Genomic DNA, 16184 nt, shown 5'->3' with positions numbered 1-16184 from the left:
GGCTCCGTACTCGAGGCAAGGGCAGCACAGGCTCTGCGTCACTCAAGCCACCCAGGATTTTATTCGGAGGACTGGGCGGTTCACAAGGTGAAGGAGGCCGTTGGAGGTCCAGGCGATTCAGGGGACGCAGGCGGCACAGCTCACAGTCTTCTCGTGGGCACAGCTGCTGGGCTCCATCAGCATCCATCTGTCCCCCCAGTCTGTATCCCCTCCTCCCTCCCCTTCTCCCCCCTTCCCCACCCTCAAGTCCAAGTGGGAGGGAAGGCCAGGCTGAGGGCACCACTCCTCGTCCCTGGGTGAGGGGTGTCACTCACCTGGAGCCCTCGAGGCGTCGCCCCTGCAGACCGGGCCTCCCGAAGATACTTTTTGGGGTAAGGGCTTCCTGACTGCGTTGAGAGGAACAGCAAGCCCAGACCGCAAAAAGACCCAAAGGAGGCAGCACTTTGTGGGTGGGCGGGAGGTGAGCCCCTGGGGTGGCTTGCAGGAGCAGGACCTGGAGAGGAGAGAAGGGGGTGGGGGAGAGTCCCAGGAAGCAGGGAGGCAGCAGGAACCCAGTGAAACCCTCCCTCCAGCCACCCAGCATTCCAGGGAGCTTCTCACCTGGTCCATTTTGTAGGGGAGCAGGCGGAGCTGGGGGACTGTCGTGCACTCCCAGGCAGGGCGCTGATGGAATCTGCCCGGCTCCCCCTCAGGGTCCATGGCTCTGACCGGAGAATCTCAGTCTCCTGCTCTGCTTGGGACCCAGTCAGGTAGACTGGCCCGCGCGCACGCACGCACACAGTGGGGGGTGGTGCCGCATGAAGTTTTTGTGCTTGCTGGGCAGGGCAGGCCCACAGGGACCTAAGCACCATCCTTGTCCCACTGGAGGCTCTCCCACAGTCACAAAACTGCCCTAGCTGGTTTGCTTCAGTGGATAGAGCATCAGCCTGCTGACTGGAGGGTCCCAGGTTCGATTCTGGTCAAGGGCATGTACCTTGGTTGTGGGCACATCCCCAGTAGGAGGTGTGCAGGAGGCAGCTGATTGATGTTTCTCTCTCATCGATGTTTCTAACTCTCTATCCCTCTTCCTTCCTCTCTGTAAAAATCAATAAAATATATTTAAAAAAACAACACAACAAAAACAACACAAAACACCAAGAGCCTCGAGAAGATGTCACTGTTGGATGAGAACTCGGGAGACAGACACCTTTGAACTTGCAGGTGAGGGCTTCTTGTCTGATGTGACAATGCCCTCTGCTTTCAGTAGATGCCATTGTTACGGTGAAGGCAGGGGTCAAGGGCAGGGCTGGGCTTAGCCTGATGAAGCCTCCCTGTGCCAAAGGAGCCACTTCACAAAGGTGACAGCTAAGCCTCCGCGTCTCAGGGGCTTGCTTCCATATGAGGAAGGTCGGCAGAGCTTCCCAGGGGTCCTTGACCAGCCTGGCCCGGGTCTTCCCTGCCTGACCTGGAGGGCCCTCCGGAGGCCGCAGCCCAGAGAAGCGCAGTGGCAGAGCGGGCAGCGTGCGGAATGGGTGGCCCCGCCCGCCGTCCAGTGTGGAGCTCAGGATGGGCGGTTTGTTCAGTGCTTTTCCTGAATGAGCAGTGAGGTATCTGGGCCCTGCTGGAGAGATTTGGCCCGCCCCCTCCCCACTTCCCACTCCCAACAAGGGCTGGTCAGCAGGTGCTTCCTGGAGGCACTGGCCCCGCTCCCCAGGCTGGTCCAGGGAAGAGGCCAGAATGAGGGGTCGGTGGCCATAGCTGAGAGTGTGGCTACGGGCAGGCTTCATTGGAGTGCATGGGGTGGCGAGGCGCTGAGGGTGCCCATGCTGGGCAGACATCCATGCTGCCTCCTCCTGGAGGGCACTGAGCCTGCTCTTTCGGGAGGAAGAGAAGGAGGCCCTCCCCTCTCTAGATGGTCAGCCCCTGGCCCGGGGACTCGGTACCTGGTGGTGACTCCAGGGGACAGGCAGCTGCCTCAGGAGGACGGGACCGCTGTTTTCAGAGACTTCACGGGAGTGGAGAACCGCCTGTGGCCACCTCTGAGCTCTGAGGCTGTGGGGGTCCCCCACTGGCAGGACTCCCTCAGGATCTTCGGGGGTTCTAGTCCCACTGCCCCTCCTGCCCCTGTTCTCTGGCCACGGCCTAGGCCAGCCAGAGCCAGCTCTGACAGCACTGACGGGGCTGGGGAGTTACACTTGATGAGTTTGAGCTGAGCCATGCAGGGCTGATGAGTGCCGTCAGGGCCCTTCCTGCTTCACAGGCCCCCTACACCCCACTGCCCAACCACTGCCCTCTCTGTGGCATCACCGGAGCCTCCTTTGCCAAGGCTCCCACTCTACCTCTGCATTCGTCAAGTGCCCCCTGCAAGCCAGCTGCCTCCTGGGACCCACAGACTCCATGGAGTAAGTGATAACGAGCACCTTTCTTCCAGGGGAGGGAGCCCGGCAACCTCATTCAGTGGTCGGCAAACTGCGTCTCGCGAGCCACCTGCGGCTCTTTGGCCCCTTGAGTTTTTAGCAAAGGCCAGCTTAGGAGGCCTAATGAAGTTAACAACAATGTGCCTACTTATATAGTTTATATAGGTACCCCGTTTCCCCGAAAATAAGACAGTGTCTTATATTTTTTCTCCCAAAGTTGCACTAGGTCTTATTTTCAGAGGATGTCTTATTTTCGGGGAAACACAGTAGGTACATTGTTATTATATAAAACTTATATAGTTTAAGTTTTAAATATGTGGCTCTCAAAAGAAATTTCAATCGTACTGTTGATATTTGGCTCTGCTGACTAATGAGTTTGCCAACCACTGCTCTAGAGGATGGCTGAGGGCCCCTCTGTCCCTCCCAGTTTCTTGCCTTCTCCCACTCTCCGTCTAAGGGAGTTTCTGTTGCCTTCTAACCTCAGGCCAAGTTCTAGTTCCGGTAGCCAACAGTGGGCGCTGGACCTCTCTGAACCTCAGCTTCTTCATCTCTCACATGGGCATCTACCCAGTGTCTGGATCAAATGGAAACATCACCTGTTCCTGCTGCCAAGTCTACCCACCGACACCCACATGTACCCCTGATCCTCCCCCTTCTGGTCCACAGTGAACTGTCCTGCTCTGATCCGAGGCCCACCTTCCTCTGGGCCTGGATCCCAACCCCTCTGGCCTCCTCATGGACAGGAGCCAGCAAGCACCCATCCTCTCCCAAGTGGCCAGCCCTCCCTTCCCCTCCCAGGTCACCCCACCCTGACAAAAGCCCTCCCCTGGCCACAAAGCTAGACAGGCTCTAGCGGCTGCCTGTCTTACAGGCAAAACCGAGTGTGTTTACTCTCCCACTTACCTCTGTCCCACTCTCTCCTGAATCTCCCGCAGTCACTTTGGTCCCGAAGACCATTCCTGTCAAGGTCACCATGATGTCCACGCTGCTGAGTCCAATGGTTGATCTAAAAGAGTTTTTTAAAATTGATTTTTAGTGAGAGAGGAAGGGAGAGGGAGAGGAACATCACATCAGTGTGAGAGAGAAACATTGACCCACCAGGGGCATTTAGCCTGCAGCCTGGGCAGGTGCCCTGACTGGCAGTTGACCCTTTGGCACATAGGATGGACGACGCTCTGTCCATGGAGCCGTGCCGGACGGGACCCATGGTTGATTTTTAAAGCTCATGTCACTGGACCTATCAAAGCCTTGGCCACAGATGGCCACCTTGTGCTCCTGGAAATGCCTTCTTCCCTCAGCCCAGAAATGTGGGCTCCCTTTGGTCCTCCTCCCCACTGGCTGCTCCTTCACTCCTTTGAGGTCAGCATCTCCCAACCTCCAGGGCCAGCGCAACCAGGTGCAGTCCTTGTGTCCCTCCCTCTGCCTCAGCCCTTCCTGATCTCCTCCAAGTCAACTGTGACTCCCACTCCCAACCCCGTTGATCCCAGCCTGTCCAGGCTCTGCCTCTAACGGCCCCTCCTTCACCAGGATCGGCCCGCTGCTGTGGCCCTGGTTCCCTGCCCTCTGGCTTGAATCTGGGTGCTTTGCTGAGATGCTCACCTTCAGCATAAAACTATGAGATGGTGCATGAGAAGAGGTCCTCTTCCTTTTGCAGCTCAGTGGGCCGGTTCCTCAGGGGCCTCCCCTGCTGAGGGGAGGAATGAGGGACCCAGCTAGCACCTCTGAGCTGGTGGGGTACAGGGCAGGGAAGCTGGGGATCTCTCTGCTCCTGCCCCCTCCCAGCTCGTTTGCCTGGCATACTGTCTGCCCAGACAGACCAACTCCACCAGACCCAACACTCTCACTCATCCAAGCCCAACCCCAGACCCTCTGCTGGTCCAAGAAGGCTGTTCCTCCCTCCTCCAGGGTTCTCTCTTCTCCTAGCCCATCTTCATCATCATCATCATCCTCCTCCCTTGCCCTGTCGGAACCCCTCCCTGCTCAATCTCCATCAGTTTCACCTCCATGGAATTCCTTAATTCCTGCAGCCTGTCCCTCTGGGCCACGCATTTGCCCCGCAGTTGCTCACTTGGCAGACGTCAGCTGAGTGCCCACCACATGCCAAGCCCTGAGACGAGCCCACATAGACACTTCCCTCCAGGAGCTTTCGGTTTAGAAGGGAAGTGTAGGCATGGCCCCCTGGACACGTGGAGCCCCTCAGACTAGACCCCACCTTGCACTGAGCTCACCAGCATCCTCAGGGACCCTGATCTCCCTCCTGGACCGCCTCTGCCAATAGCAGCAGCACAAACAAGGATGGGTGCGGTGAGCCATGGTGGGTGCTCGAGGGGTGCTGCGGGGTGCCAGGAGGGAGACTCTTCCAGGCTGGGTGGGGTGAGGACGAGGAGGCATGTGGGAGGGTTTGAACTTCTGGACCTGGGAGAGAGAGAGAGAGAGAGAGAGAGAGAGAGAGAGAGAGAGAGAGAGAGTGGGAAAGAGAGAGAAGGGAGAAAGAGGGAGAGAGAAAGAGAGAGAGAGAGAGAGAGAGAGAGAGAGAGAGAGAGCAAGGTTTCAGTGAAAACCTGCTAGGGAGAGATGGGTGCTGGTGTGAGGAGCAGGATGGGGAGAGCTGAGAAAAGGTTGGCCTCCGGGGCCAGGCTGGAGAGCCTGCGTTTCCTCCAGCACGCTGTGGGCAGCCTCTGAAGATTTCCGAGCTGGAAAAATTTGTGAAATTGACTGGAGGAGGAAGAGGCTGTCTGTTGGAGGGAGGTCAGAGGTCCTGCAACAATTCTGATGAGATGATGGAGGACCTGACCCAGAAAGATGGAGGGAGGGGACGGATGCCGCCAGTTTACTCCGACAGGATAGACAGCAGGGGGCAGCGTGCAGGTGGGCAGGGGGGTGGGGAGAAGGGTCTGGGCCGTGAGGATGAGGGGCAAGTCCAGGGGAAATGTAGAACGGTGGGGCCACAGAGGACAAACAGTCCGATGTAATGGCCGGCCGTGGAGGGCCCGCCGTGAACAGGGGCGCTGTCCACTCTCCTGGTATGGGATGTCACGGTGACCACGATATGTGAAGGAAGAGGGAAGAGGGAGGCAGGAAGAGAAGCTGGAGGCTGAGGAGAAGAGAAGCTGGAGGAAGGAGAAACAGAGCAGGAGGAAGGGAGGGGTGCCCGTGGACACGGCCCCTGGCTCCAGGCTGGTGTGGGGGGCCTCCCTGGCACTGTTCCAGCGGCCCTGGCTGGACGGAGAGGGGTCAGCACGCAGGAGGGCTACCCTGCAGGCGGGGCTGGGGCCACCTGTCCAGGAGGGAGGCACAGCCTGTGCAGGGCATGCCAGCAGGGGGTGTCCTGAGACCTCAGGATCCTGACCCCAGCTCTAGAGAGAAGCAACAGATGAGCACCGATGAGCACCACCCAGTGGTGGCACCTGGCACAGGCGGAGCCCCTGGGTTGCAGTCCCAACTCTGCCAACTGGCTGAGTGGCCTTGGGAGCCTCGCTGCCTCTCTCTCTCTCTCTCTCTCTCTCTCTCTCTCTCTCTCTCTCTCTGCCTCGCTGCCTCTCTCTCTCTCTCTCTCTCTCTCTCTCTCTCTCTCTCTCTCTCTCTCTCTCTCTTTCTCTCTCTCTCTCTCTCTCAGGCCAGGGCTAACTCCCCTTCATGGTAGAACAGGAGAGTTTCAGACACACAAAGGAGAGGGTGCCCCCACCTCAGAGAGGGGAGCCTCCATCCTTCTCCTGGCTGCTCTGCCCGAAACCTAGAGGCCACCTGGGGCACCTCCACTTCCTCACCCAGCACTGCCACTAGATCTCAAGTTCAGAGTCCTGGGCCTGTGGGAGAAGAGAGGTGCTCCACCTCCCCCACTGCCCCTGCCCTACCAGAGACCCCCACCCCACCCCACCCCTGCAGGGCAACCTAGTACCACAGCAGCCTCCTACCTGTCACCCCACATCCACTGTCCCCTCAGCAGCCACAGTGATTTAAAAAAAAAATGCAAATCTATTCATGTCCCTCCCCTGCTTAAAAAAAACCCTGAAGTGATTTCTCAAATTCAACCCACGCGTGGCCACCTGCCCCTGCCTCGCTCCCTGGGCTCCTCCTGCGTCCGTCTTTCCTGACCCGCAGCTCCAGCCACACTGGCCTTCTTCCAGCTCCTACACATGCCCCGCTTGCCTTTGCCCTGCCGTCCCCTCTGCCAGGGCCGTCGCCCCTCCAGCTCCACCTGGATGGTGACCTCAGCTTGCGACCCAGCTTCATTATCACTGTCCCTGAGCCCCCAAAGGAAACCCACTCTGTCAGTCTCTTGCATAGCACCTTGTATGTCTTCCCAGCACGCAATCTCCTTTTGCATACGTGAATTTATTAGTGTGTTTTTTTGGTTTGCTTGTTCGATGTCTGCCTGTCTACTAGACGGTAAATCCATGTTAGCTGCTGTATGGCCAAAAGCCATAGTTAGTGTTGATGGGAGGAAGGAAGGAAGGAAGGAAGGGAGGGAGGGAGGGAGGGAGGGAAGAAGAAAGGAAAGGTGGAAGGAAGGGCAGGGGGCCTGTTTTCACAGTATAACTGTGACTACCCAAATGACCCTCCCATCCCAGAGAGTTGGGGGGCGGAGCGGGGGGCGGGGGTGGCCCTCAGTGTGCTGTGTCATGGAACCCCTGCAAATGCTGGGCATTGCACAATGTGACTTCGTCACTTGCTGAATCACCTTTGCTATCTTTCTTCATTTTAGCTTTATATTTCCTGATTTGTCATTCTCTCTTGTGATTTCTCTCCACCCAGCATTTATATCTTTCCTTTTCATGTTAAAATAGAAACATTTCTTATTCAAGTTTTACTCGTTAATTTATAGACCATTCTTTTCTTTTTCTTTTTTTTTATCAGCCCAGTAATAATATTTTCTGGATCTATTGTAAGCTCTTATTGTCCTTTAACCATAAATGAAACTAAGTAGAGTAACAGTTGTTTAATTTAACATCTGAATCTTATTCTTGTTCTGGAAACAATTTAGATAAAAATAACCATTGTATGCCCTGAATGGTGTGCCCTGGAGTGAAGAGTGAAGGGAGGGTGTTTGTCAGCTCTCCACACTGGGACACTGCAGTTTTATAGAATTTTATTCTATTAATAGCCGTAGAGTTTCCAGACTGGTTTCTTCCTGATGTGATAGAAATCCAGCCACGCGCTCCCACTCCACCCATCCCCGTCTGAACTCGCTGTTGGGGAATTCGAGCTCTGAAAGCTGCCCTGAGTCGCCCGCCCAGGGCTCTCCTCTCTGGGGTCTGACCTGGAGGAGAAAGAGCCTTTCCCAAAGGTTGGGTAGATCTCAGTGCGGGAGAACTCGCCTCCCATTTAAGGGGACACAGGCCTAGAAGCAGCCCCCCTCTGAACTTAAGGGGAGCAAGAAGCAACACGAATGGCACGGTGGCAGCATGTTGCATCCCTGGACGCTGTGCTGCTAGGAAGACAGTCTGGGGCTCAGAACTGTGGCAAAGGCCACACATCGGAGTATCTGGGAGCTGGCGTTCAGCAAGTGCGGGCAGAGGAGCTGGTCGGAGGGAGTCTAGGGACAGGGAAGGATGGCTTTGGGCTGGCTTTCCAGTGCTGTCAGGAGGCAGCCTGCACTCACCTCCACACCTGTTCCCCACTCCGTGACCTCATCCCAGGCTGCGGAAAAGTCCTCTGGTGACCAGCACGGTGTCCTGGGCTGTGGTTCCTGGCCCGGCCGGGAGCAGCTGCTGGACAAAGTGTGTCCAACCCGGAAAGCTACCCCTGACTCTCTCCTACCCACAGCCAAGAAGTAACCCTGACTTCTCGACTAGTAGTGAGTCCAGCCCCTGGCCCTGGCATCGCCTTGACAATGGATGGGAAGTCGTGGTCCTGGCTGTGCATATCCAGGCGAGCGGCCCAAAGCACAGGCCCTTGGGAAGCCCTGAACAAAGGCCAGGCACTGCCCTCCTCCCCTTCCCTGCCAGCCACTGCCCCTCCCTGGGGAGATCCCTTCTATCTTCTTCCTTCTGTCCCCACCTCTCTCAGTCCCTCTGCCTGTCTCCCCATCCAAACCACCTCCCGTGCAAATTTGGTTTCCTTCTTCATAGGGCCATGCAGAGAGCCAAGAGAGGAAAAGTGGGAAGAGGGAGGGGAAGGTGTTTGTCACCTCTCCCCACGTGAAGCCTACCGCGTTCAGCGGCCAGGGATGCTCAGTTAGGCAAGGCGAGCGCACACGGGTCATTTGGCGAGAACCACAGTGTGCCTAACACTCCAAGGTTTCAGGTTCTATCCCAGCCAGGGCACATACAAGAATCAACCAATGATTGCACACATAAGTGGAACAAATCGATGTTTCTCTGTGTGCGTCTCTGTCTCTGAAATCCATCATTTATTCAACCTCAGGAACAGAATGGGAAGGAAAGCACAATAAGGAGAAGATTGGGAGGCAGGAGATCCGTGGTGGGATGTGTCACAAACAATGTCACATGTTCTCGGATCTGTGGAAAAGCTGAGTAAAAATTCCATCATCCTTCTGGACAGGAATGAGCTGTAAGGACAAACAAGCTCATTTCAATGAGCAAATCTCCCTATGCCTTTTTGTTTTCATTACTGTGCTTAATTATCTTCATCACAAACATTTCACTTGCAACTACTGCAGAGCGTCGGCGTAATTAGGATCATCCCCTTGGATAGTAAATAAATGTGTTTATGAAAATAAAAGAGGAAGCGTGGACATGCAGTCACCTTGATTTTGTACTTCCAGACGCTGTAACTCTGAGAAATAAATGTCTGTTGTGTAAGCCACTCAGTCTATGGTACTTCGTTACCGCAGCCGCAGCAAACTAATACAATAGCAAAGAGTTGGGCTGGAAGGAGACTGTGGCCTCTACAAGGCTCCCAGGGGTGCTTGGATGAGAGCCGGGTTGGATGGCAGAGCAAGACTCCACAGAGCCCGCCGTGCGGCTGCACACAGAGCTACCGTAGCCCCTCGGGGCTTAGCGACACAGCTCCAGTCCAGCCAATAGTAATGGGGCACCGTCAGTACTTCATGCCTCAGGAGTGATCCCAGAAAAACTGCCCCTTACAAGGTACAACCATGCCTTTGAGCAAGTGCCAAACTCAAGGAGAAAAGACCAAGGGGAAAAAATGACAAAGAAAAAATTAGTTTGCCAGGATCAAAATGACCCTTTTGTAATTTTATGTCTACCAGAACAAAACTCAGCATCCTTTAAAGTAAGAGACAGAGGATGCATTCTGTCAATAGACTAGATCGATAGAAATTATCCAACAGAGAAACACGATTAAAAAGCATTCTGAGTGGTAATAAATAAATAATAAAGTAAGAAAACACAAACTTTACTCCCTATAATGTCTCTCCTGTGATGTCTAATGCACAATAAGATTGCTTTAGATGTGAGAAGAAACAGGAAAGTGTGATCCATAATCCAGAAAAATAGACCCATGATTGTTTATTGTGAGCCAATACATCCCACAGGTCTCTTCCGTCTTTTAAAATGTTTAAAAGACGGAAGCCTTTTAAACATTTTAATCCTCACCTGACGACACGCTTAGAGTGAGGAACAGAGAGGGAGGGAGGGGGGATCCAAGGGCTGGAGGGAGGGAGGAATACCAATGTGACAGAGAAACATCAATCAGTTGCCTTCCATACCTGCCCCAACCAAGTCTTGAACCCACAACCTAAGTGTGTGTCTGACCAGGAATCGAACCACGCAACCTTTTGGTGCACAGGACAATGCTCCAACTAACTGAGCCATGCCAGCCAGACAGTGGACAGAAACTTTTAAACATCTGTCGTAAACATGTTCGGGGATTTGAAAGGAAAAGATATACATAATGAGTGCACAGATGTGTAGAAACTTCAGCTGAAGAATGGGAACTATAAAAAAGGTCCAAATGGAAAATTTAAAACTGAAAGCTACAAGATTTAATGCAAAAAAATTCACTAGATGCATTAGATTGGAGTCTGCAAGAAAAATGGGCCATTTTTCTTGAGACTCAATCGATAGAAATTATCCAACAGAGAAACACGATTAAAAAAAAAAAAATAGAGACTCACTGACCCATGGGACAATATCAGGTAATTTAACACAAGAGGAATCAGAAGGAAAGGAGGGAGAGAATTTTCAGCAATAAAGGCTGAAAATCCCCCCAGTTTGGTGAAATACAGATCTAAGAAGCTACAGATCTAAGAGCAGTGCCCTAACTGGGGGCTGGAAAGGACGAGGGGGCTGAACAGGAGCCAGAGAGCATGGTCATCTGGGGGTCAGAGTGGGAGCGTGCAATGGATGCCAGGCTGAGCTAGTGTGAGGGGAGAAAGGAGGAGGAGGGAGGGGGTGGAAGGAGTGGGAGAGAAGAAGAGGGGAGGGGAGAAGGAGGAGAAGAGGAGGGGAGAGGAGAAGAGGGAGGGAGAGGATTAACTGTTCCAGTCTGGGCTCAGAGAGTTCAGGATGTCATTCTCTGAGGAAGAAGAAGCAGCCATGCGGACCACAGGGAGCAGCTCAGGGAAATGAGTCCTGCAGAGCTCCTTGTCCCCTCGAGGAATGGGCGGGGAAGGGGAGAGCAGGAAGGCAATGAGCCAGAGGTATTTCATTTCATTTTTTAGAAGTTTACTGGCCAAAGGAAGGGAAGAAGAAAGAATGCAGCAGCTGAGGAAGGTGATGAGTGAGGGGTCCTATAGCTGGCTCTAGGTTGTGGGCAGCAGGCAGCGCAGGGGGAGGTGATTAAAGGGGGTATGGGCCCAAGGACTCAGGGGAAGCCCTTCGAAAATACCAGCACAGTTTGAGGGGGGACAGGGAATACAGTGGGTGATGTTTCAACCTAGTGAGAAAGGAGGTTGATGTAGCTCAAATCTGAGAAGGTATGATGAGAGCCATGATTAATTCATGCAGTAGCTCACACTTACTAGGTGTATAGGTTAATAATGCAGATTTTTTTCAATAGATGGAGTTACACATATGTTGATATATATGCAATTTGATACTTACGTTATTTTGTTGTATTGACAGCAAGCTTCAAAACTTCATATATCAAATTTGCTGAAGGTGTTAACATCATGGATATTTTACTCTTAAAAATGTCAAATATCGTGCCAAAAACAAAGAGCATTTGAGGGAAGTTTTAATGCATTACTTTATTTTGAAGAAAAGTGCTGCTGGAAATTGTAGTATACTTCGGGAAGCTTATGGTAAACATGCTCCATCTCAAGATACTTGTGAACACTGGTTTAAATTCTTTAAAAGTGATGATTTCAATATGAAAGACAAAGAACTTTCAGGTCAACCGAAAGAGTTTGAAGAACAACAATTTACAAGCATTATTGGATGAAGATGCATATCAAACTCAAAACTAATTTGCAGAAAGATTCAACATTGCTCAGCAAACAATTTCCAATCGTTTACAAGCAATGGGAAATATTTTAAAGGAAGGAAAATGGGTGCCACTTCAACTGAACAAAAGATAAATGGAAAACCAAAAAGGCATCAGTAAAATGTTGCTTCAACAGCACAAAAGTCTTTTTTGCATTGAATTGCGACTGGTGATGAAAAGTGGATTTATTTTGAGAACCCCAAATGCACAAAATTATGGGTTGATCCGGGTCAACCAACAACATCGACTGCAAGGCCAAATTGCTTTGGAAAGAAGACAATGCTCTGCATTTGGTGGGATCAGGAAGGTGTGATGTATTATGAGCTTTTAAAACCATGTAAAACCGCTAATACTGATCACTACCAACAACAAATAATCAATTTGAACCATGCTTTGATCATGAACCGACCAGAATGGGCACGGCAAAGTAATTTTGCTTCATGATAACACACCACCACACACTTCAAAACCAGTTAAAGACACGTTAAAAGATCTTTTTTTAAAAAATATATTTTATTGATTTTTGTACAGAGAGGAAGGGAGAGAGATAGAGAGTTAGAAACATCAATGAGAGAGAGTCATTGATCAGCTGCCTCTTGCACACCCCCCACTGGGGATATGCCCGAAACCAAGGTACATGCCCTTGACCGGAATCGAACCCGGGGCCCTTCAGTCCCCAAGCCGACGCTCTATCCATTGAGCCAAACCGGTCCCGGCAACGTTAAAAGATCTTGCCTGGAAAGTATTAACCCACCCGCTATATTCACCAGACCTTGATCCTTCAGATTCCCACTTGTTCTGATCGATGGCACACACACTTTCTGAGCAGCACTTCAAAACGTATGAAGAAGTGGAAAATTGGGCCTCTAAATGGTTAGCCTCAAATCAAGAAAAGTTGTATTGGGATGGTATCCACAAATTACCTGAAAGATGGGGGAAATGTATAGCTAGCGATGGACATTTCTTTGAATAAAGCACTGTTGATATTTCTCTTGAAATTATCGTGTTTTCTTTGATTACAAAATCCTCATTATTAATTGGCAGACGCAGTTCTAGACACATAGATTTGTCCTGGCAGCTGCCTGTGAGAGAGGGACTATTGTTTCTCCCTATTGTCCAGTTGGTGAAACTGAGGCACAAGGAAGTAAAGTAAATCGCCCCAGGTCCCCCAGCTAGCGAAGGGCAGAGCCAGGATGTGAACCTGGCTTCAAAGTCTCTCCCTTGGCCATTACTCTGGCACCCAGGCAGGAATCGAGTTTGATCCCCAATTATGTGATCTTGGGAAGCTGGATTTGCCTGAGGATCACAGTTCCCTACTCTGCCCACCACTCAGCGTTGTGTGAGGGCAGGATGGGCACATGTGAATGCTCAAAGCTTCATCAGATATAACTTGGGGTTCTTATTGATCAGGAGTTTCCTCAGGAGGCGAGAGACCTGCTGAGGGCACCAGCCTGCATGTGGGGACCATGGATGGGAAGAACAGAGGGGGAGATCTGGCTGTGAGGCCCAGGGAAGGGAACCCTTGGGTGAGCCTGGGTTTGACGCATCACCCACTGAGGCTCAGAAGTGCTAGGAAAGGGTTGGATCTAAGGAAGAAAGTGTTTTTTGTTATGATTACCTACTCTGTCCCATGCTCTGTGCCAGGCACTTCCCCAAACCATCCCATCTAATCCATCTTCAAAAGGTAGGTATAATTATTTCCATTTCACAGGTGAGGAAGCTAAGGCTCTCAGAGGTCAGAAAACGTGCTCGAGGCCACATAGATGGTGAGTGGCAATGGTGGGTTTAAATCCAGATGTTTAACGCCAAAGCCCACGCCCTTTCCAGGCTCTTGTGCAGGTAGTATGATTACAGGAGGAGGAGAGGCTTCAGAGAGGGAATTCTAGAGGGGCTTCCCAGACGGGACTCCCTGGGGAGAGGCAGACCATGAAGTGGGAAGATAAAACCCCCTTTTCCACCTGGAGTGTAACCCTAAAGTGATGGCTCCAAAAACTGAAGTCACAGGCCTTTTGGGGAAGCTGATAAAAACTAGACTCTCACCTCAGAAATTTCCCATGGAATCAGGGGTTCGCCCAAATGACGAACCAGGCAGGGGCTGAGCCTGGCTCAGCTGGCCCGCACTCTTTCCAGTCCCCTGCCCCCCCCTCCCCGAGCCAAGCTTCTGCTCACCTGCTTGAGGTTGTGTTGACAATGAACATAGTTTGATGAACGGTGAGCGTGTGTTGTGATGTGCAGACCAGACTTCCCTTTACAACCGAAGGACTTAATCTCCCCGCTGCTGGCAGTGCTGACAGTCCCCATCCCTCTTCCGGACTGTCCTTGACGTGAAGAGGGGCACCTTGCCCAGGCGTGTCTACTTCCCAAGGCAAACCGCATCGGGGAGTGGCTGGGGCTACTCTGAAGGGCTCCTCCCTCCCCAGGTGCTGACCTTGAGCGCATCCCTTCAGAAACTTCCATATGCTCTCCCTCTCAGAGTCAGCTTCTCAGAGAACCCGACCAGTGAGACCTGGGCTTGCTCCTTTAACCATTACAGCAACTGGTAAGGGCCATATAGATTATAGTTATAGATTATAGATTATAGATTGTCATCCTCTTTTTGTAGGTGAGAAATCTAAAATTCAGAGAGATGACCGCTTGCCCAAGGTCACAGAGCTAGCAATAGCACAGTCATCTCACAGGTGTGAACCGAGTCCATCAGAAGCCCAACTCCATATCAGGATACCCCTCTGTCATCAGGGAGGGGCAGCCTGAAAAGAACAGGCAGGGAGGGGAAGACTGGGCTTGGGCCACTGAGAATGGGAGGCAGAATGCTTTGGTCCCAGCAGGGTGTTCCCTCCCCTGCGCCCTGGCTGCCCGGGCACACTCAGGTCGGACACCTTACCAAGCCGCCCACAGGCTGCCTTCAGCAGGAGGCGCCGATGGAGGCCCCTGGGCTCTGACCATCTCGCAGGACGCGGAAGGCAGTACCTACAGTTCACATCCTCTGCTGAAAGGCCCCTGCTGTCCCTCAGGGAGCCACAGACCGGCGTTGATATCCTGACTCTGCTGCTCACTGGCTGGGGCGTCTCCCAGGTCATTCCCCTCTCTGAGCCTCAGTCCATTCAGGAGGGCGTCCCAGGCTCAGTTCCCGGGCCCAGGGTGAGTCAGCATTCTCTCCCTCTCATTGCAACTTGGAAAACATGCCTGTTCCTCCTCTGCAGGACCTGCTTTCCAGCCACCATCTCCCCTCCCAGCGCTGTCTCCTCCCTGGCCACTCGACCACACCCAGAGACTTGCTTCCCAGCTCACTGCCTCCCTGTCCTCTCCAAGCCCTGGCATCCCATGAGGTGACCTCCAGATCCACATAGAAGCCCATTCACCGGGCCAGCCTCCTGGCCTGGGACCTCTTCATCCCCAGGCCGTCCACCTCCAGCTCCCTCAGGGGCCCATACCCCTGGCCCACTCCCAGCTGCCACGTTCTACCAGTCCCCTTTCTCCTGGTCTGCAAGGCCAGCGGCTTCACTCCCCGGCCCAGCCTGGCCTGCGTGCCTGACCACCCAAACCACTCCCTAACAGCCTGAGTGGAGAGCAGGGGATCGGTGTCCCTTCCCCTCAAGATAGCTTTTCCCCCACATCAGAGCACGTTTCCTATGGTCCCAACATAATGCCCAAACAGCACAGACTTTTGGTAACTGTTAAGAACATGGCAGAGCAGGAAATCAGCTACATGTTATCTGGCTTAAGCCACGGTACATTCCATTTGTCTTGTGACTGGGCAACATGGAACATTTTGCCCCGAGGTGGAAATTATAAGACAAACCTGATAGCCATCTCAGGGAGAGGTCTGCTGGGCCACGTGTGTCTCCCCAGCTCCTTGCCATCACTGCTGCCTACCTGTAGAGCCTGCTCAGCCGCTGCCTTCCACACCCACCAGCAAAACGCATGGCATTGCCCCGCAGTCCTACCACTCCCACAATGTTCGAGCAGAAATAATGACATAACCTTGCAAACGGATGCCACGAAAAATCAAGGTCTTCCACCTTAGCAGAGCTTCAGCATCCCATTCTTTGGTTTGTCCCCATTTCTCTCAGCAACTGTTCTTAACTTCTACGGCCTGCCTCAAGCCCTCACCCACCAAGCATGGAAGACAACCTCTACGCTTTGACTCCAGGACAACTGAGGCCTCCAGCAGTGACCTGTCCCAATGACAGGCCCCATCTTACCTGCCCTACCCGCACTCCCGCCAGCCTCAGTGGGCTGACCCTCTCCCTGCTCACAGTCACTGTCTACTCTGTCACTGCACCTGGTTCCATCAGTTTCACCCTCCTTCCCTTTCATCCTCAAGTGCTTCCTGGCTACAACCCCAAAACCTGTTAATATTCTTAAAATATATACTTCTTTAATTCCAAGTTTTTGAAAACTTTGGCTCTTTCTTTCCTCCTCTTCCCAGCTAAGCTT

At 52.7% G+C, this 16184-nt stretch overlaps 1 long non-coding RNA gene across 1 annotated transcript in view; it reads right to left on the bottom strand.

Annotated features, from left to right (window-relative positions):
• Positions 1 to 1883: 1883 nt before the first annotated feature.
• LOC123651761 overlaps positions 1884 to 16184 on the bottom strand; it is a 32624-nt gene continuing 18323 nt past the window's right edge. Inside the window, exons 3-5 of the long non-coding RNA XR_006740669.1 lie at positions 3996 to 4080; positions 3300 to 3381; positions 1884 to 2031 (exon numbers count right to left, since the gene is read on the bottom strand). This is a non-coding gene — a long non-coding RNA (uncharacterized LOC123651761). The remainder of the gene's footprint in view (positions 2032 to 3299; positions 3382 to 3995; positions 4081 to 16184) is intronic.

The sequence above is a fragment of the Pipistrellus kuhlii genome, unplaced genomic scaffold (assembly GCF_014108245.1).
Source record: "Pipistrellus kuhlii isolate mPipKuh1 unplaced genomic scaffold, mPipKuh1.p scaffold_m20_p_10, whole genome shotgun sequence".
Classification (NCBI taxonomy): Eukaryota; Metazoa; Chordata; class Mammalia; order Chiroptera; family Vespertilionidae; genus Pipistrellus; species Pipistrellus kuhlii.
Note: the sequence above shows the minus strand (reverse complement) of the source record. Positions and strands in the feature narration are given on the sequence as shown.